The 22,568-nt window shown below is 29.8% G+C and overlaps 1 protein-coding gene and 2 non-coding genes across 3 annotated transcripts in view; 1 reads left to right on the top strand and 2 right to left on the bottom strand.

The window, feature by feature from the left end:
• The window catches only part of LOC133171812 (integrator complex subunit 2-like), a 275,651-nt gene that overhangs the window by 210,825 nt on the left and 42,258 nt on the right, over nt 1–22,568 (top strand). The window lies entirely within an intron of this gene.
• On the bottom strand, nt 1,334–1,405 carry Trnam-cau (transfer RNA methionine (anticodon CAU)). The gene has a single exon. It is a non-coding gene; the product is annotated as a tRNA-Met (tRNA).
• Nucleotides 5,877–5,948, bottom strand: Trnam-cau (transfer RNA methionine (anticodon CAU)). Its single transcript has one exon. It is a non-coding gene; the product is annotated as a tRNA-Met (tRNA).

The raw sequence follows: 22,568 nt of genomic DNA, 5'->3' as shown, positions 1-22,568 counted from the left end.
AATTAAATCAATTTTCTTCTAACTTTTATTGTAAGGTCAGATTTGTTTTCACAGATTCATATTAAAATGCATTTCGTTCGTTAGAAATTTGTTTTGGTCACATGTGAGGAATTAAAATAAAGATGATATTTTAGGACCCTCAATAAACTTATAAAAATGTTTTTGGACTTTGGAAAAAAACTATATTGGATGAAGGTGTAAATATTGATTTTCTACCTAGGGTACCAGCCATTTACGTCTTGCAAAAAAAATATTGGGAAAATGTTCAAAAACAACGGAGTATCGATGAATAAAAATCACTGTTGCTTGAATATAGGAAAAACACAACAAAATGAGTATTTATCTACCTCATCTTGGTCTAATATAATATCATAAAATTGTACAAAGTATCATGGTTAAAAATTAATATACTGCGCTTCATGATTAAAGAAACAGAAAAGGAAAGTCATTGTAATTTAGATATTTATGAAGAAAGGTGGAGATAACAAACAGACCCAAAAAAAAAAAAAAAAAAAAAAAAAAAAAAAAAAAATCACATACTACTTCCTTCAGATTTCAACAAAATAATTTTGATTGACCAAATAAAATTGATTTGGAATTCTCGCGCATAGTTTATTATTTATGTAGACTATCAATAACTTAGTTGAAAGGCGCTTCTGGACAATTTCGCGAAATATTATCAGGGAGATGCAAGAAAGAGGGAGGTATCTGCTTATTTTGATTCTAGACTTCACATAAGATTATGTGAATACCAGGGTCGTCCATAAAAAGTAAAAATATAAAAATCAAAACAACACACACTCTTTTACGAACTATATAGGTGTAAATACTTTGTATATGCAAGTCGTATTTCCCAGTCTGATGTTTGTTTGTTTGTTTGTATGTTGTTTAACGTCCCTCTAGAGAATTTTTCACTCATATGGAGACGCCACCACTTGCCGGTGGAGAGCTGCAAATTTTGTCCTATACTCGGCACTTACGGCCATTGAGCAGTGAGGGATCTCTTTCGTGCCAACACCTACGGGACCTCGGTTTATACGGTCTCATCCGAAGGACCGGTCTCCACATCCCACAGTGGGATTCGAACCCGCGACGTAAGGATCAACTCCTTACTCCGCGACTCTAGAGCAGACGCTCTAACCATTGCGCAACGCAGGCGGCCCCGTCTGACGTAAGCTAATCTCATGATAACGTCAAAAATATGGAATTTGATTTTTTTTATCACATGTTCATGGACACACGCTACATACATCTAACACCATTCATTTTGACAAAAACGTCATTATCCACGAACGTTATGGACAACCCTGGTAAATGTGACAGAGAAAAAAAATAGCAGAGCGTGGTTTCGATCCACGGACCTCTGGGTTATGGGCCCAGCACGCTTCCACTGCGCCACTCTGCTGTTATAATTTCTTTTAATTGAATTGACTTATGTTGACTATTATTTCCAGTGATTGCATCAGACATTTTTTCAAGTCTATTTCATCGACCAATGCAACGAAGAGGTATTTAAGAAATCTACGATTTAAATGTACATAATACAATATTAAAAAAAAGTCAAACAAAATGGCTGCTGTAATTTTTTTTATTTAATTCAGTTATTTTTACGAAATCTTAAAACACCAGAGATTAATATGTAAATATATATCCATTTTTACAAAACTTATTTTTAAAAAGTTCTAAGTTAATATATTGACAAATCTTTTCAAAAATATTTTTGATGAATTTTATTGTACAAATGATTTTACCTTATATAGATGACTTACAAGTCTCTTTTTAATTTCTGAAAAATAAACACTGATCAACATTTACTTTTAAAACTTTGTGCAACTCTTTCTGAATTATCTCGCTTGAAGAATTGGTTAATTTACAAATATGAAAACTAATAACAGTATCTCAATTCTATTTGTATTTCTTACCTATTAAACATATTCTAACAAAACAAATTGATATGCAGAAGTGGTAGACACTAAAATGAACAATACAGATAATCCCTTTCAGGGTATCTTTCATGCATATAATCTAAGTCTATTATTGCATTTGATTCAAATTAAAACATGTCTATTATTCTAAAAATACTATTTCATATTTTTAATAAGTGTCGATAAGAATCTGTCTTAAGCATGACAACACAAAAATGTAATCAATTATGTGTTTTTAAAAAAAAGGATACGAAGAAACGGAAAAGTATTTGAAATATCATTAAAAATTCTTTGAAATTATGCAGTAGTGGTCAGAGATATTACATTCATTATTTTCCTTTTTTTAAAAGTGCTACAAACTAAGATTAAGCAACATGATATAACATACCTTAAATATATTTAGCGTTTTTAAATATCCCTAAAAATGTCTGTACAACCTCAAACATATTTGATGCTTTTATTTCAGTATTTAATGTTTAATTTTGTAGTGTCATAAATAACAAGAATATACATACAATTTCAATAATGTGTGTCTTCAATATTTATTTGCACCATTGTGTGATTTGCAGAACTTTGAAATTATCGATTTTTCTTATATTATTTCAATTTCATAAAATGGTTAAAGAAATTAAATCTTTTTTTTACAAACTTTTATTGTGAGGTCAGATTTGCATTTCACAGATTCAAATTAAGATGTATTTCGTTATTTAGGAGTTGCTTTTTTTCTTTTTGGTCACACGTGAGGAATTAAAATAAAAATGATACTTTTGGACCCTTCATACACTTATAAAAATAAGTAGTGGACTTTGAAAAAAACCATTTTATATAATTTGCAAATAATTATGTTCAGTAGGGTACCAGCCATTTACCTCTTGGAAAACAAAAAAGTTGGGAAAATATTAAAATACAACGGAGTACTGATGAACGAAAATCACTTTAGCTTGAAAATGGGAAAACATAATAAATTATCAAATAACCTCATATCTTGGTCTAATATAATGTTAACAAATTTTCAAAGTATCACGATTTAAGGTAAATACATATGTGCGTTATATGTTATGATTTAAAAAAAAAACGGAAAAGAAAAGTTGATGTCATTAAATATTTATGAAAAGGGGTGAAGATAACAACAGAAAAAAAACCTACTACCTTTAGATTTCAACAAAATAATTTTGATTTGGAATTCTCGTGCCTAGTATGTTATTTATGTAGAATATCAATGATTTAGTTGAAAGGTGCTTCTAGAAGCAAAGAAGAGGGAGGTGCCTATTTATAAATCTGTTTATTTTAATTCTAAGCTATACATAGGATTATGTGAATAAATGTGAAAGCGGAAAGAATTAGCAGAGCGTGGTTTCGATCCACGGACCTCTGGGTTATGGGCCCAGCATGCCTCCACTTCGCCACTCTGCTATTATAATTTTTTGGATTGAATAGATTTATATTTACTAATTATTTCCAGTGATTGCATATTGCATCAGACATTTTATCAAGCCTATTTAATCGATCAACGCACCGAAGAGATGTTCAAGAAATCTAGGATTAAGGAAGCTCTAAACACTGCACACTAAAGAGTTCTAACTGTAGGGTAGTTTTATACAGTTAGAGTGATCTGCCCTTAGAAGTAAGATAGAAAAAATGGTTATTTATAGTTAATTACACAACTTGTAATAGATTAAAATATTCGTAGCATTATATTAGACCAAGAATAAATTGAATTCATTATTTCCATTAATTTCCCCCAATGTTGGTAAACAACAGTGATTTCTGTTCACGCATAGTCCATTGTCTTTGAACATTTTTCTTGCAAAAATAAGGCGGGCACCCTATGTTGAAAATGAATTAAATAGTCTCAATATGCACATCTTTATATGATATATTTTTCTCCAAGTCCAAAAAGCACTTTTTGTTAGTGTTTAGAGCTTCCTTAAATGTAGATCATACAATAAAAAAAATTAAACACAAAGGCTACTGTAATTTTTGGAATTTAATACATTTATTTTTAACGAAATCTTAAACCACCGAAGGTTAAAATGTATATATACCCCCCCCCCCCTTTTTACAAAACTTATTTTTTATGCAAGTTCGATGTTAATATTTTGACAAATCTTTACAATACCTTTTGTTTAATTTTAATGTACAAATGATTCTACCTAATATGTGTGACTTAGTCTCTTTTTTTATTTCTAAGAAATAAACACTGATCAACATTTACTTTTATTTACTTTTAAAACTTTGTTCAACTCTTTCTGAATTAATCTTGCTTGTAAAATTGAATAATTTACCAATATGAATACTAATCAGTGTTCTTATTTTTCCAATGATCTCAATTCTCTTTGAAATTCTTACTTAATAAACACATTTTATCAAAACATTTGATATACTAGACAGAAGTGGTACATACTAAATAAAACAACCATGGATATAATCACTTTCAGTATTTGTTTCATGTGGTCTAAGACTGTTATTGCATTTGATACATATTAATAAATCTCTATTAATCTAAAAATAGTATTTCATTTTTTTTTTTTTGAATGAGGGTCAATAGGAAACTGTCTGAAGCATCCGGAAAAAATGCAATCTTTTATCTTTTTTAAAACTAGGAACAAAGAAAATCCCTCAAAATGCTTGTACAAACATATCTTTCCTCCACATATTTTTGCCTTTCGATTCAAATTAACACATCACTATTATCCTAAACAAATATTTCATATTTTTAATAAGTGTCGATAAGAAACTGTCTTAAGTATCTGGAAAGAGTGTCATAATGTATTTGTTTTAAAAATAAAAATTAAGAATATCCCTCAAAATGCACGTACAAATACATCTTTCCTCAAACGTATTTGATGCTTTTAATTCAGTATTGAATGTGTTATGTTAAATTCTGTAGTGTCATATAAATAACAAGAATATACATACAATTTCAATAAAGTGTGTCTTCAACATTTCTTTGCACCATTGTGTGATTTGCGGGTGTGTGACAATTTCACTAAATGGTATAAGAAATTATATCTATTTTCTTCTAACTTTTATTGTTAGGTCAGACTTGTTTTCACAAAATCATATTAAAATGCATTTCGTTCGTTAGAAATTTGTTTTGGTCACATGTGAGAAATTAAAATAAAGATGATATTTTAGGACCCTCAATACACTTATAAAAATGTTTTTGGACTTTGGAAAAAAAAAAATATGTTGGATGAAGGTGTCAATATTAAATTTCTACCTAGGGTACCAGCCATTTACGTCTTGGAAAAAATGTTGAGAAATGTCAAAAAACAACGGAGTGTCGATGAATAAAAATCACTGTTGCTTGATAATAAGAAAAACACAATAAAATGAGTATTTATCTACCTCACCTTGGTTTAAAATGATGTTACAAAATTGTACAAAGTATTAAAAATTAATATATTACGCTTCATGATTAAAGAAAACAGAAAAGGAAAGCCATTGTAACAAGATAACAAACAGACAAAAAAATCACACACTGCTTCCTTCAGATTTCAACAAAATAATTTTGATTTGGAATTCTCGTGCATTGTTTATTCATTATGTAGAATATCAATGATTCAGTTGAAAGGTGCTTCTGGACAAATTTGCGAAATATTATCAGGTAGAAGCAAGAAAGAGGGAGGTATCTGCTTATTTTGATTCTAAACTTCACATCAGATAATGTGGATACGAGGGTTGTCCATAAAAAGTAAAAATATAAAAATTAAAACAACGCACACTCTTTTACGAACTATATAGGTGTAAATACTTTGTATATGCAAGTCGCATTTCCCAGTCTGACGTAAGCTAATCTCATGATAACGTCAAAAATATGGATTTTGAATTTTTATCACATGTTCATGGACACACGCTACATATATCTAGCACCATTCATTTTGACAAAAACGTCATTATCCACGAAATTATAGACAACCCTGGTAAATGTGACAGAGAAAAAAAATTTAGCAGAGCGTGGTTTCGATCCACGGACCTCTGGGTTATGGGCCCAGCACGCTTCCACTGCGCCACTCTGCTGTTATAATTTCGTTAAATTGAATTGACTTATGTTGACTATTATTTCCAGTGATTGCATCAGACATTTTTTCAAGTCTATTTCATCGACCAATGCAACGAAGAGGTATTTAAGAAATCTACGATTTAAATGTACATAATACAATATAAAAAAATCAAACAAAAAGGCTGCTGTAATTTTTGATTTAATTCAATTATTTTTACGAAATCTTAAAACACCAGAGATTAATATGTAAATATATATCCATTTTTTACAAAACTTATTTTTAAAAAGTTCTAAGTTAATATATTGACAAATCTTTTCAAAAATATTTTTGATGAATTTTAATGTACAAATGATTTTACCTTATATAGATGACTTACAAGTCTCTTTTTAATTTCTGAAAAATAAACACTGATCAACATTTACTTTTAAAACTTTGTGCAACTCTTTCTGAATTATTTCGCTTGAAGAATTTGTTAATTTACAAATATGAAAACTAATAACAGTATCTCAATTCTATTTGTATTTCTTACCTATTAAACATATTCTATCAAAACAATTTGATATACAGAAATGGAAGACACTAAAATGAACCATGCAGCTAATCCCTTTTAGGATATCTTTCACGCACATGATCTAAGACTATAATTGCATTTGATTCAAATTAACACATGTCTATTATTCTAAAAATCCTTTTTTTTATTTTTAATAAGTGTCGATAAGAATCTGTCTTGAGCATCCGGAAAGAATGTAATCATTTATGTGTATTTTAAAAAAGAAAAGAAGAAACGGGATAGTATTTGAAATATTATTAAAAATTCTTTGAAATTATACGGTAGTGATCAGAGATATTACATTCATTATTTTCTTTTACAAACTAAGCTTAAGCAACATGATATAACATACTTTAAATACATTTAGTGTTTTCTTTAAATATCCAAAAAAAAAAAAATGCCTGTACAACCTCAAACATATCTGATGCTTTTGTGTCAGGATTGAATGTGCTAAATTCTGTAGTGTCTTGAATAACAAGAATAAAGATACAATTTCAATAAAGTGTGTCTTCAACATTTATTTGCATCAATGTTTGATTTGCGGAACTGTGAAATTATCGCCTTTTCTTTTATTATTACAATATCTCTAAATGGTAAAAGAAATTAAATCTATTAATTTTCTACGAACTTTTAACTTGTAAGGTCAGATTTGCATTTCACAGATTCATATTAAAATGCATTTCGTTCCTAAGGAATTTATTAGGGACACGAGGAAGTAATTAAAATAAAGATGATATGTTTGGACCCTTCATACACTTATAATTTTTTTTGACATTGGAAAAACTATATTGGATAAAGGGGTAAATATTGATATCCTACATAGGGTACCAGCCATTTACCTCTTGGAAAAAAGTTGGGAAAATTGTTCCAAAGTAACAGAGTATCGATGAATAAAAATCATTATCTCCTATGTAGCTTGTAACTCGAGCTTTGATTGGTTGCAAAGTCGGTTGTAAATTGAACCAGTCGGTCGGGAGAGGGTAACCAAACTTTTTTTGATGGCCTTACACAACTCGACATTTAGATATATCGACAACTAATTGTCAATTAACAATAGTTATTTCCATTGTCAACTTGATATATCCCAGTGGGCTTAAAATGAAAATGGTAATCTAACAAAAAATCTTTATGATAAACATTACTTACTTTTCAATCGTCAACTTCTCTTACCTATGCAGTAAAATGCCTTCATCACCTGCATACGGGGTTTATATCTCTCAGTTGATTCGATACGCAAGAGCATGCTCTACGTATTGTAAGACCTAATGTAATGTAATATATATAATTTTGACGACATTTAGCTATGCCATTGTACTGTATTCTATTGTGTATTTTATGATTGCATCTTTGCAGAAACATTATTTCAATTGTTTGTAAGACAGTTTCTGTTTTTAAAAACATGTTATGTATTTATTCTATTTATAGCACATGCTGATATGTGAATAATCTATTTTCTAATCTAATTCTGTATCTCATGAATTCGGTCACATACCTTTTAAAACTACATGTTTTCTTGTCATTATTCATGAACTGGGGGTGAGATGTTATAATCTTAAAGAACTGTAATAGCGCAATTTATTTGTTCTGGATACTCTTGTATGCAACCCGCTGCCATCTTTGTTGATGTGACGTACATACTAGCCAGAGTTTCGCATTTTGTATCTCTGTGATTTTATTGATTGTTTATTATTTGAAATAACTCAAATTATTGCTAGAATAATTGTTACAAACTGTTTATTATAATCAGGCAGTCATTTGTACATTTAATAGCTTTTCATTGTACTCGTATTTGAAAGTACTTAGTTGACATCGTCTGCTATACGATTCAATGTTTTTATGACAATTATACATATTTCTAGGAACTGAATATTTATTTACAGATTAGGACAACATCCAGCATAGTCATATTAATTTAATCCATGTGTATTTGTTAAATCACAGCTTGTTTTTAATTATTTATTCTTTGTGTACGGCAAACTTGTTTGGCACTGTACGGCAAATCTCATGTTGTGCGGTGCCGTACATTGCCACGACTGGTCGAGTGTCACCGTACAGTTATTTCATTGGTTAAGCCCTATCACGTGGTATCTCAAAAAGTCTATATATATGAGTCGATCAGCCAATAATGGCAGATAATCTTGTCTAAGTTCTCTTAGCGCTAAATTCAAATTCGAGCTTTCCATCAACCAATATTAGGTGAGAATTAAGACAATTATCTCCCAACACACTGGACACCTATTAATTATTTGAAAACATTATTATTAATTACTATTTAATATTTGAGTTGACGGTCACCTTGGTGCCCCGCCCCCTTTTTACCATAGACCTGTACGGTAGACACCACCGACCAAACTCATGTTTTATACCTGATGTTGTTATTGCTGAAATGTGCTTATAAATAAATTATTATTGTTACCTTTGAGAAACTCTCGTTCTGTTTACAATACTGAAGTTAACCAAGACTGAAGTACCACCGTACTTGTGTGTGTACAGTATAATGTTATATTTTGTAACCCATTTATGAAAGGCCATCCGTGGGGAGCTTACAGTATGGACAATTTCTAAAACAAAGTTAGTTATTGACAAACAAATTGATGAAACAAGAATATCAACAGTCTCGTTGAAAGTCATCGTTTCGTAAGTTCTGTGGTCGATACAATGACTTTGTCAGCAAATACAATCTATCATTAAGTCATATGCTGACTGACTTTTTTCATGCTAATTGTTAGGCCATTATTTACACACTACATTTTCGACGAATTTTCCCTTTTTTCCCATCATAAGGAGCACATTGTGGGTGTGACCGGTTGGCAGGGGATGCTTACTCCTCCGTGGCACCTGATCCCATCTCTGATGTTATTGGAGGTCCATATGATCCATATGTATATTTGTTTCAGACTAGATTCTATGAAATTAATGATTTACCAGTTCCATAATGCTTATTTTCTGCACTAAAGATCATATTGTTTAGAGCAACAATCATGTTGAACCTGGATTACACACATAGGTTGTGGAAAATATGTATGAATCTGAGATATGAAATAAAATATTGCTTTTCAGTCTATGTGGTCTAAAACAGTCGTAATACAATCATGAGTCTATGTTGTAATTGTTTGATCCAAAAGCATTGCTTACATATGATGATTAGAAAAATGTAAAGCAATGGACATGAAACACACACACGACCAGTTATTAAACAAATTCCATATTCCTCTAAGATACTGGATTTGTAGAATGCTCTTATTTTACCCAGTAATGAATAATATCCAAAGGAATATTTCACAGTGTGTAACACAAATGATTATATTTACGGCTACCTTTTCCTTCTGGAAAGAAAAAATATTGGGACAAAAGTAGCATTCTACAGCAAAACGTCAAAACCTTTTGATTTGAGAAAAAAAAAACTGGTGAATTTGAAAGGACTGGCAGAGAGACTGAATATTAAAGAATAGTCTATTTATCGTAAAGTTGAAAAACTGAAAATTGGACACGTTACTTTTGATTTTTTTTTTTTATGTATTTGTAACCGATTTATTTAAATATATGCTTCATAAAAATGAAATATATTCTAAATTGAATGCTTCATTGTAGTTTCATGTTTCAGGTTGTAATAATTCTGTTAATTTACTTCAAACTTCCGTTGTCGAATTTAGATTTTAGATTTTTTATATCAACCAACAACACAAATAAAACAAAATCAAACGCCGATATCTATATTTCGAACAATATTACAAAGAATACAATTCTGTTAACAGGCATAAAACACGGACCCTCGGAAATTCCAGAGTTGGGATCAGGTTCCTAGGAGGAGTAAGCATCCCCTGTTGACCTCTCACACCCGCCATGAGCCCTATGTATTGATCAAATGGACGGAAGATTCTGTAGTCAAATTTAGTATAAAATAAAGTTCTAACAATTGGTATGAAACACTTCAGTCAAAATAAGAAAGAATGATAGGTTATGCATGTATTTGCTAACAAGGTCATTATAATCTGAATTTTTGATTTGAAAGATGATACTTATTAAAATAAAGAATGTTCCTCCTGAAATTACTGCATATTTCTTAAAGCATCTATGAAAAATATAGATATCATCTCATGACTGGTTTTATAATATAATCTTTATTCACAATCATTATTGCAACAAAATATTAAAGTAATAATTTTTTTTTCTTGCTAATAGATCTTGCAAAAGAAAGCTGTCACAAAAAATTTTGTCATTTACAGTACACATAAAAGATTTTTTTTCTCTCTTTTTCGCTTTTTTTTAATTAAGCAATTAATTGAAAAAAGACAATTTCAATATATTCCACGTATTTTGTGAAGAATAATAGAGATCTACGGTAAATGACTGAAAACAAAATACAATTCTGATTTCCCTAAAATAAAAAAAAAATATTGATGTATAACGTTATTTTCATGCATGTACTTTTACGTTTACTCTCTATGTATGATTTTTTTTCTTAATAAAATGTACTCATTACTCTGATGAGCCACTTGGCTTAAGGAAATTTTAAAAAAAACTTGAAACTTTTTTAAAATCGAATGTCCTTTTCTTTTCTTTTTTTATATTTTAAAGCTTTATAAAATGTACTTATTATATATAAATATCTCAGTCTAAAAAAAACAAAAAATTACTTCCGCTAAATTATCAACGCAGTTTTATTTTTGCTTTTTTGTGACAGAAAGGAAATCGTTAAAACACTGTTTGGAAATTTATTTAATAAAAAATAATTGACAATGACCACAATTCAAAATCGAAGCTGAGTTGATTTGTATTCTGTTTAAATATAAAGAGCCAAATCAAGACATGATGCAAGACGTATAAACAGGCTTGGTAGAATATTTATTGGAACCAGCTTAGTATCATTGAAAGGATTTTTATGAAGTTTAGGAATCCAGTATATGGTAATTCACATTCAATTTGGTTATTAAAACTGACATGATTTTAAATAATTTCCTCCTTAGAAAGAGAACAGCTATGAATATAAGCTGGATTACGACTTGCTAATTAAATCCAAGCAACTCTAAATTGCAATTGTCATTAAACGCGTCTTGCAAGTAATGAATGTGTTGTTATCTGTTTAAGTCAGCTGGGACCAGTAAGTATTGATCGCGTAATCGATCTATATCTTTTATTTCTTCTGAATTATTGAAGACAGAAAGATATACGGGTTTCATATTGCTCCTCAACTGTTTGATACGAGATTTCAAAATCCACTTTATACCTTATACTGACAAAGTTTTAATGACTTCTTTTTTATAATTGGTCCATCTTCTGGCATAATCTTCGACAGAAACCATAATATTTATGAAATTTCGTCGCCAGTCAGAAAATCGTGGTTCCCTAAATTTTGTTCTTTCAAAATAAGTGATTTAAGGTCTTTATTGCTAACTATATTCACGTCACTAGTAATGGCATGCCCTGTAGGACTATAGTTGTAGGGAAACGCGTAAGGGGGTTAATGATCGATATCTAGGCACTGCATGCATGCTCAGGTTTTTTGTTTGGAAGCAATAACGAATGGATTTTTGTAAGAAATACAAGATGTGGACTTCAACTTGAAATATGGTGGAACACAAGACTGGACGTTTTAGTGATCAAGAATATTATTTATGTTTACAGCGTCAATTCCTTTGTCGGAAGATTTAAGTTTACGGAACAGACTGATTTGTTGAGAATTAAAATTAAATAAAAATAATGAAATATGGAGATAACGAACAGTCAAGCTCAAAAATCATTTGAAACAATTAGGGAGCAAACACGGGCATTTATAAGAATAAATATGAAGAAAAATAAAAAATATTAAAAAAATAATTAAATAATGATAATAATGATTACTGATTATAAAAAGAAATAAATTGGTTCCAAGAAAAGTGAAGGTCAATGATAAGAGTGACTGGGAAGATAGAATAACCCAGATTTTCTCGAGCCGAAACCCGCCCCTTTTACCTTCAGATTTAATACATTCTTGATTTAATATATAGTTTGACTGGAGCACTCAAACTAACACATGGATTTAGAACTTATGAAAATTATGGAATGATTTGATAAGATAAACAAAGAATAGAATTCTTTCTTATTTCAATTTATTAAAATTTATGAATAAAATGTTACCTAATTTATTCTTGTAAAATGTTTATGTTGATTAAATATACTTTAAATCATTCTAAGATATTTTTAACCTTTTCTACTAGTAATATCTCACTCGACAAAACGAAAGTAGATATTGTTATAAATAGAAAACATGTGTCCCTGTCTGTTTTGATTCTACGATTTATAACCACTTGCTTGAAAGAATAAAATACAAGGAATTAAATAGACAAATATTATTTGGATTTATACATAACAGGTACATTTGATAAAGCTTTAAATATAAAAAAAAAACAAAAAAAAAACATGGACATTCTGTTTTAAAGAAAAGGTTCAAGTTTCTTTATTTCCTTAAGCCAACAATTACTGACTCATCAGAGTAATGAGTACATGTTATTCAGAAAAGAATCATACAGAGGGAGTAAAGGTAAAAATACATGCCTGAAAATAGTGTTATACATCAATATTTTTAATTAACGCTTAGGGAAATCAGAGTTGTATTTTGTTTTCAGATAAAGATTTATCTTTAACTAAAATATATTTCAAAATGTCATTGTTTGCCTTGTGAAAAAGTTTTGTCATTAATCTAAGCAAATTTCAAAAAGTCATATAAAAGCATTTATTAATATTTTTATAACACTTTATTTAGGAATAAGTGTCTTGGTGTATATGAGGTGATAACCTGGGAGCACACGCAAAGCTGCTGAAGGAGAGATTATTCAAACAAAAAGTGCATGACTGGATTGATGTATTTTTTAAAACTTATTTTAGTTGTAAATGATGCAATATCAAATTTCTAATAAAATTATTTAGAAATTGTAAACATTTTATGTTCTTTAAGATTCTGCTTGTTTGCTGTCATCCTTACAATTTTTTATTACTTTATAGGAAATTATTGTGAAATTTTGAATGAATTTAAATCTACGCGGCTAAACATATTTAGTTTACTTATAGAAATATGGCTTGTGTTGTTATTTTCATAATTTTGCTGAAAATGTGTATCTGTTCTTAAGCAAAGAATTAAACATTTATATTTAATAAAATTTCCATTGTACCTCACAGTTAGCATTGCTCTTCCTGGCTTAAACTTGCCAAAGGTGAGCATATTTTAAAGAAATTGTAATTTAACATTGTAATTGTTTTTCACCTTCACTGTCTTAGGCCTATATCCCACTTCCTTATCGAAACTTAATTTTAGAATATAAATAACGAAATCTGACTTGATTATAACAAAATGAGGACACAAAGAAATACTAGTAGTTTAAAAGTCAAACCAGAAAAGATACAGCTACGACATTGTTTGCTTGACTAAGAAATACAGTATTACTGGGTTTTTTTCTGCGGGTGCATTTTTTGCGATTTCTATCAAAGTAGTTACATGTTTGTTTTGCGAATTCACATTATGACTATAAATTTCAATTGACCCTATTTTCAAGGTTTTTATACCTGTTTAGGATGAATTCAAAAATAATGACCACCAAATTGAAATTTTTTGATAAAATTCAACTACCCATAACATATTTTTCACTTATATCATTATATTGTATATTTCCATATATTTCATATTTCATTCATATATCTCCATATATTTCATTGTACATACATTCTAGTTAAATTTCCTGAAGTTGCAATAGAATAGACAATTGCATAAAAAAGTTTCAGGATTTTTATTAGTAAAACTTTATTTGAAAAAAGGAAACATCACTACACCCTAAAAGACTTCATAAAATGCGCGGGTGGGTTAAGGCTACACCCAGAGATATCCTACTTGCCTCTACAATATGACGTCATAGTAAGCTGTATGACATGAAGTATAGAAATAATGATTTCTTAATATCTATATTTAAAGTTTTATTTCAGGTCCAAGAAATGAAAGAAATCATTCAAAAACATAATATAAACAAAATCTTGTCGTTTTTGGGTGGTATAATAGCTAAGTATTTATCACGGAGGTTAAATACCAAACCCATGACGTCATAACTATTGATCAAATATTTGCCGAGTGAAAATTAAACGTGACGAGAATTCATGTAAACAAATATATAAAATAGGTGTTTTAAAGCATATACCGTGAATGTCATGTGTGATTCATAAGGAATTATTTTCTTATCATGTTTTCTTATAATGAACACAGGCAGTGCTTTGAAATCCCGATCAGCCTTTCCTCTGTCGTTCTATAACAACAAAGTTGCAAAAGTTCAACACTACGCCGCACACTTTGAGACATAATTTTTGTTTGTATCGAAAGCTTGTATTCTATAGTACTTGGAAAGTGCTGCTAGAATCGTGTGATTAACATGAATTAATGACAATTCCTTGATCATTTGTACAAAATGTAATAATTTTGGTAAGGTTTCATGTGAAACTTTGGAATAATTTTTTCTGTGTAGGGAGAATAGGATTCTAGCAGCACTTTTTATGACCCAGTGATGTTTTTACATAATTATTTTCACATAAAGAAATGAATTATCCCCGGGGTAGTGTTGAACTTTTCAGTTTTTCATTAAGGCAATTTTTCTATTTATAGACGTCACGTGATGACGTCGTAGTGGAGTGCTTCTTTTAGCTTAAGACTCAAAGACGTCTATACATTGGATAATAATAGTAAATGTTTTATCTATGGCTTTTCCGATTTATCAATGTTACATTTTACGAAAAAAGTCTAAATTCGCCGAAATATGAACTGGGTACTGCCTTAACATACCTGCGTACATAGTCAAAATAAATTATGGTTTTTATGCTTCAAAATGGTATCAGGGATATAAAGGATTAGATCTAAACCTTGACTGAGTTTCTTCTCTTTTATATGTGGAAAAACATTTGATTTTTTATTGTTATTTAACATTATTTTTCAAGTCTGGTTTGAAAAGTTTTTATATGAAAGAAATATGTAACATTAAAATTACCCCCAAAATCACTTTTTGATCCATTTAAGTCAATTGTTTAAATCTAAGCTAAAAAGGAATTTTGATATACAAGTTTTCTTAGAAAAAATATAAGATTTTGAAGTGACCCTGTGTTACGTTATTGTGTTGCACTCCTGACGTCTGATAGGTATTTTATTTAACATTGTTTTAAAAATTATAACACACAATAACCCATTGTTAGTTTGTAAATCAGTTTGTCATTTTGATATTTTTTTTATCATTTACGGTAAGTTTTTCATATTTCCAAGACTTCAAAACAAGATTATTTGCAATGTGTAATATATTTACACTGCATTTAAAATATGTGTTAAGTGATGAAAACTATTCTCTGAATTGACTGTAAAAAGTCTGTAATCAGTTGATAGACATAATGTTTTGAACATCAAATAGTATCAAACATTTTTTCAATGTATTTTTATTAAAGATAGCTGAAGATCATCAATAATTATAAAACAGTTTTGTTGCACTCCTGACTGCAGTAAAATTAAAAATCAAAACCATAGAACAAAAAAATTCATAACGTGTTGGCAACATCAGGCGGTAACAATATTGTGCAATATTTATTGTCCAATACTTCATGATTAAGACACAGGAAAGTATTTAAACTTGGCTTTATATCTTGAATTATTCCCTATTTATGTCAAAAAAAACTAGCTAAAATATATATTTAAAAGATAGACCATATTTTATAGTATATATTTTTTTTATCACAGAACAAACACTGTAAGCAATTGAAGTCAACCAGAAACATTCTACTCATTAACTTTTTCTTCATATTTATTCATATTTGGTCAGCATTAATTCTAACATATTTGTTCCACTCCTGACCAAGAGCATGGGAATCTTTAAAGTAGAATTGTAAAGCGAATATTACATCATTACATGTTCTGTTGTTTCACTGAAGTTGAGGTTGAATTACTTGAATTTTATAACAATTTTTCAGTGTGTTTATATTTTACATTCATAAAAAAAATCAAAGAAAAGATAAAAACACACCTGAATTTATAAAACTGAAAAAGAGAAGGATTTTAATGACAAAAATTTCAACAATTTAGTACTAAATTATTCAAATAGATCATTATAAATTAAAGAATATATCTTAGCATGACTAGAAGTATTCTCATCATGTAACTTGAATCTTTGAAAAAATCTGTTGCACTCCTGACCATAGAAATGTAGATCTGAAACACAGACAGATCCTTTAATTGATAAATATTTTTAACAAAAAATGTTCTTTGTATCTTTATTTTCAAATACTGATAAAAGTGTCTTCATGCTGGGGTTCAAAACATCAAATGTTGCACTCCTGACATTATTGGAAATGCACAGATACTTGACTCTCATTAATGATGCGTGTGATTTATATAACATCTGTATATCAGATATTGTTTTATACTTTGAAAATTCTTTTTGGACTTAATTGTCATTCAGATTTTTAAAATCGCAGATTTCTTGGCAATACTACATTTTTTCTGTTGCACTCCTGACATGGTATTACATTTTTTTCAACATCAGCCATGACCACAACTTGTCAAACAAAAGTTGCTACAGTCTACAAGTAAAGCCCAATACTTTGAATATTATCACAAAAGTCTTTATTTCCAACATAAACCATTATTATTTATTTCACAGATCTTCAATAAATAGTGAATTTTCAAAATGTCACAAAAAGGTGTTGCACTCCTGACTTTTTAGCTTCATTTTTGGGTGTAACGTTTTTGTGAATTGAGATATCAATGAGATATATGGTAGGTGTTTAGACACTATCCAAAGACATATACTGATAACTAGAAATTTATTCCCATTGCCTGCATTTTTAGTGCAGGTTGATAAATATGAATTTGGTCATTTTTTAAAATTTACCATTTAAAAGCAAAGCAAAATCTACATCTTAATATTTCCTAATCATTAAAAATTATTACACCCCCTCCCCTCAAATAGGATCGGTAGGTCGGTAAAAGTAAAATTAAAAGAAAAAAAGCTTTAGTAAGAAATACATTTATTCTGACATCCTCAATACTAGGGATGGCAACGAATATTCGAACATTCGAATATTCATTCGATGAGTTGATATTCGAATGTGAATTTAAGATTCGAATATTCGGGGTTTTTCAGATTTCATAAAAAGAAGTGCTGTGATTATTAAATTTGATTGATTAGAGCAGCGCTGGAATTATCCCTCTTTAATTTACTAGCGATCAATTTCGATCGCCTGATTTCTTTCACTTCTTTCTTATCTTATAGAATTACTAAATTACATGGATTTTGTTTTGAGTAAGGTGTTAAAGAATTGTACAATAATGTTTTTTGTGTAATACAAAACGCACTTTCGTAGTTTTTATTTCTTCAATACGATCGGGTCTAGAATCGAAGACAACAAAATGAAAACCCTCTTAGAATGTCTAAAAGACGTGAAGAGTATACTTATCAAAACAAAGGATGACTGCACTTAACGCCGGTTTTTGGGTCTTTTTCGGTTGCTTCTGTTGCTTTTATATCTAAACCTTGTTTCACTTTTGTATGTTTATGAAAGAATCCTGTCAATTTGGAACCAAATTTTAATCTTAAAATGATTTTAGACTGTAATACAATAAAATGATTCAATGTTTTTTGTCCTTACTGCTATCCAAATATAGAGAATTTACACTTACCTGCCCTTGATTGAACATACGCTATGCATGAGAGGTGGAACTAACATTGTAAGAATGGGTCTAAATTTAGACTTGATAAATAACAATGACTTGTTTGAAAAAAAGAACGCGATCACTCTTTCCAATCTCCCTCTCCATTCTGTATGGCACAAATACACTACCGACAAATGTTTCAAAACGAAATTAACAATAGCAGCACGTCAATGTAATTAAAGCAGATTTTATATCAATGCCAGATGACTTAACTATTCGAACACAATGTCCTAGTTAGCACAACACATGCTACTTTACAAGTCACGTGACGGAATTAAGTATTCACAAAGTTACCTGAGGTACGAAATCACGTGGTGAATTATAATATTCAACATGTCACAACCCTTGGTTACAACACAGAGAGCGAATGTACGAAGAAGCAGTATTTTCTCTTTTTAACCATGAGCGCATGTTTGTCTATTAATCTCCTCTTGACACATTATTATTTATGTAAATATACAACTACTGTTAAACGTAGAACAATAGACAAACATGCGCTGACTATGTATGATGCCAGTAAAAAAGTGGGCGTCCTCATTATCGAACGGAGATTCAAGAAATAGTGATGACCCCTGCCTTTGAAAACAGATTCGAACTTCGTAAATACACACTTTTATTAAACGTAATTACATAAAGTTGTAGGTTGGATGTTGACCATTCTTGCAATGAAAAGAAAAATGCTTGTTTTGAAAGTTTATTTTGACGCAAATTTCGCATGTCCTTAAGTGCAGTCATCCTTTAATTGATCATTCAAATGAATGTCCACTGTAATTAATTTTGTAAAGGGCTCAATTTCAGATTAAATGATTATATCTTGGGTTGAATTATAGGGAATTTGTTGATTTCATCTCAAAATATGATATAATTGGATTAACAGAAACTAAAACTGATAATTCTGATAAAATACAAATACCTGGATTTGTTACTTATATGAAAAATAGACGTAAACTTTCCAATACCCGATCTGGGGGGATTATTGTAGCTATTAAAGATACTGTTGTGAAATATGTTAGCATGATAAATACAGATTGTAAATATGTTATGTGGTTCAAGATAAACAAAATTTTATTTAATACTACCAAAGATATAATTTGCGGAGTTGTCTATATACCTCCAGAAGGAAGTAGATATTCTTCCCCTGATCGTTTCATAGAAATTGAACAAGAGTTCCTCAACTTTAACAAAGATTCAAATTATTTTTGTATGCTTGGTGACTTTAATGCCAGAGTAGGCAATATGAATGATTTTTTCACAGCTGATGAATTTGTATTGAACCAAAACAATTGTAATGAAAACATGTATACTGATATTTTAACAAGATCCACGATATTTGAAAAATGTAATATACCATTAGAAAGAACTGTTAAAGACACCACGGTAAATAACTATGGGCATAAATTGATTGATTTTTGTAGGAATAATGAAATGTATATTGTAAATAGTCGTGTAGGCAACGACAAACTTAAGGGAGATTTAACTTGTAAAAATAGCAGCACTGTAGATTATGTTTTAGCCAGTGTGCATATTTTTGATTTGTTTAGTGATTTTGATGTTGTCGAATTTTGTAACCTATATTCTGATGTACATAATGCCTTATCAGTATCTTTATCTAGTTGTAAGACTGTTATTTCAAACGACACAGGTGTAAATCACTCAGGTGTAAAATTATGGTGTCCTAACAAATCAGTGGAGTTCTGTGGTAATATTGAAACACTTGCTGTAAATAACATTGAAAGTAAACTTGATGATTTAGGCGGTGATAATACTCATGTAACAAAGGAAAATATCAATCTTGTAACACGCGATATATGTGACGTGTTCTTTAGTGCAGCAAAAGAAACATATGGGTACCATAAAGATAGAAGGGCTGGGGTTGAAAATAATTGTAATAAGCAATGGTTTAATCGGGACTGTAGAAACGCTAGAAAAAAGTTTCATCTCGCTAAACGTATGTATAATCGAAATAAATCGACCGAAAACAAGCGTAATTTGAATGCTATGAGTAAAATATATAAGAAAACAATGGATGAGAGCATAAAAAATAATAGAAAGAATATTGCCAAAAAACTCAAAGATTTGCATTCTACAAATCCCAAAGATTATTGGAAAATTTTGAATGCATCCGATAAAAATAAGAAATGTGCTGTTGATATAAATGACATGTATAATTTTTTGAAAGATATGAATGAAGATAAAAATTGTAATGTTGTTCCTGATAACTTAGATGAACAGGAAGATGTAGCGAATTTTTCAAATGATTTTTCAGTTGATATCCTAAACTGTGCTATCAGTGATGAAGAAATACTGAACAGTGTCAAAAAGCTTAAAAATAACAAAGCATGTGGTTTTGACAAAGTGTTTAATGAACATATTACTTCAACAATTACTGTATTTTTACCCGTATATAGAAAACTGTTCAATTTAATATTTGATTCAGGTACCGTCCCGGATGAATGGTTAATTGGCATTGTTAAACCTATTTATAAAAATAAAGGTGATCTAACACAACCAGAAAATTATCGACCCATAACATTATTGAGCTGCTTAGGAAAATTATTTACAAGTATTTTATGCACACGTTTGGAAACATTTGCTGAAGAAGTAAATTTAATTAATGAGAGTCAAACAGGGTTTAGAAAAGGGTACTCAACTTTAGATCATATAGTTACCTTACAGTTTTTATGTCAGATTTTTTTTCAAAGAAAGAAAAAACTTTTCTGCGCTTTCATTGACTTTAAACAAGCCTTTGATACGGTTTGGAGATCTGGATTGTGGCATAAGCTATTTAAGAGTGGGGTTAGTGGAAAATGTTTTAACTACATCAAAAATATGTATATAGGAATTAAATCTATGATAAATCTGAATGGCACAATCACAGATTATTTTAACTGTAATGTTGGTGTTCGCCAAGGTGAAAATCTATCGCCTTTTTTATTTTCCTTATATATTAATGACCTGGAAGAGTTTCTCTCGGACAGAAATATTATTGGTTTACAAAGCATAACTGACGCTATTGAAGAAGAATTATATGTGTATCTTAAGCTTTTCATTTTGTTATATGCAGACGATACTGTTATCTTGGCTGAAACAGACGTAGATCTGCAAAAGGCTTTGGATGATTTTTATTTGTATTGTTCACAATGGAAACTTAATGTTAATGTTAGAAAGACAGAAATTCTAGTGTTTTCTAAAGGACCAATGTCAAAAAAGGTATTTTATTATAATAATAATGCAATTGAAAATGTAAAAGAATTCAAGTATCTTGGGATAATATATTCACGCTCAGGTTCATTTTGTAAGGCCAAAAAACATTTATGTGAACAAGCACAGAAAGCAATGTATGGTGTTATAAGGAAGATAAGACAATTTAACTTACCAATTGAATGTCAGTTAGATCTTTTTGATAAAGTTGTTGTTCCAATTTTGACTTATGGCTGTGAAATTTGGGGTTATGAAAATCTCGACATCATTGAACGTGTACATTTAAAATTTTTAAAACATATTTTCCATTTAAAGAGTAGTACGCCCTCGTATATGGTGTATGGGGAGACTGGGCGATTCCCATTGTATATTAATATTTATACAAGAATGATCTCCTACTGGTTAAAATTAATTACCCCGAATTCTTTAGAAAACAAAATAGTTTGTGTTTTGTATAAATATCTATGTTCTCAATATTTTCAAGGAGGTCCAAAAAACCTATGGGTAGATTTCATTTATAAAATTTTAACCTCTTGTGGGTTCTCCAACATTTGGTATGAACAAAGTCCCATTGACAGGAATTGGGTACTTGCAGCAGTGAAGCAAAGATTAAGCGACCAATTTATTCAAAAATGGCATAGTGATATAAATAATTCATCAAAAGGTCAAATTTACAAAATTTTTAAGAGTGATTTTGGATTTGAAAAATATCTAAGTATTTTACCTAGTAAACTCCAAAAAATACTAATAAAATTTAGAACTTCAAACCACCACCTCCCAATTGAAACTGGTAGATGGTTAAATATTCCACTGGATGAAAGAGTTTGTAAATTGTGTAATACAGGGCAAATAGCAGACGAATATCATTTCATCCTAGAATGTAAAACATTGAACAGCATCAGAAAGAATCTTTTACATCCCAGATTTTGTAAAACGCCGAATACACTTAAGTTTTCTGAAATTATGTCAACGACAAACTTAAAAACTTTAAAAAACCTTTGTATATTTATATCTAAAATAAACGACACCGTCTGCCCTCCATAATTTAAATGTTATCATACCATTTTTTTTTCTTCTTTTCTTCTTTCATTGTATGTTTATTGCTATACTATGTACATATGTATATGCCCCTCATTTATGCTATTGTATCATAATTATATTTATTATTTTTGTCACAATTA

This window comes from Saccostrea echinata, unplaced genomic scaffold (assembly GCF_033153115.1).
Source record: "Saccostrea echinata isolate AGI-Se365-2 ecotype Australia unplaced genomic scaffold, CSIRO_AGI_Sech_v1 ptg000054l, whole genome shotgun sequence".
Classification (NCBI taxonomy): domain Eukaryota; kingdom Metazoa; phylum Mollusca; class Bivalvia; order Ostreida; family Ostreidae; genus Saccostrea; species Saccostrea echinata.
The sequence above is the reverse complement of the archived record's forward strand: the minus strand, read 5'-3'. Positions and strand labels throughout refer to the sequence as shown.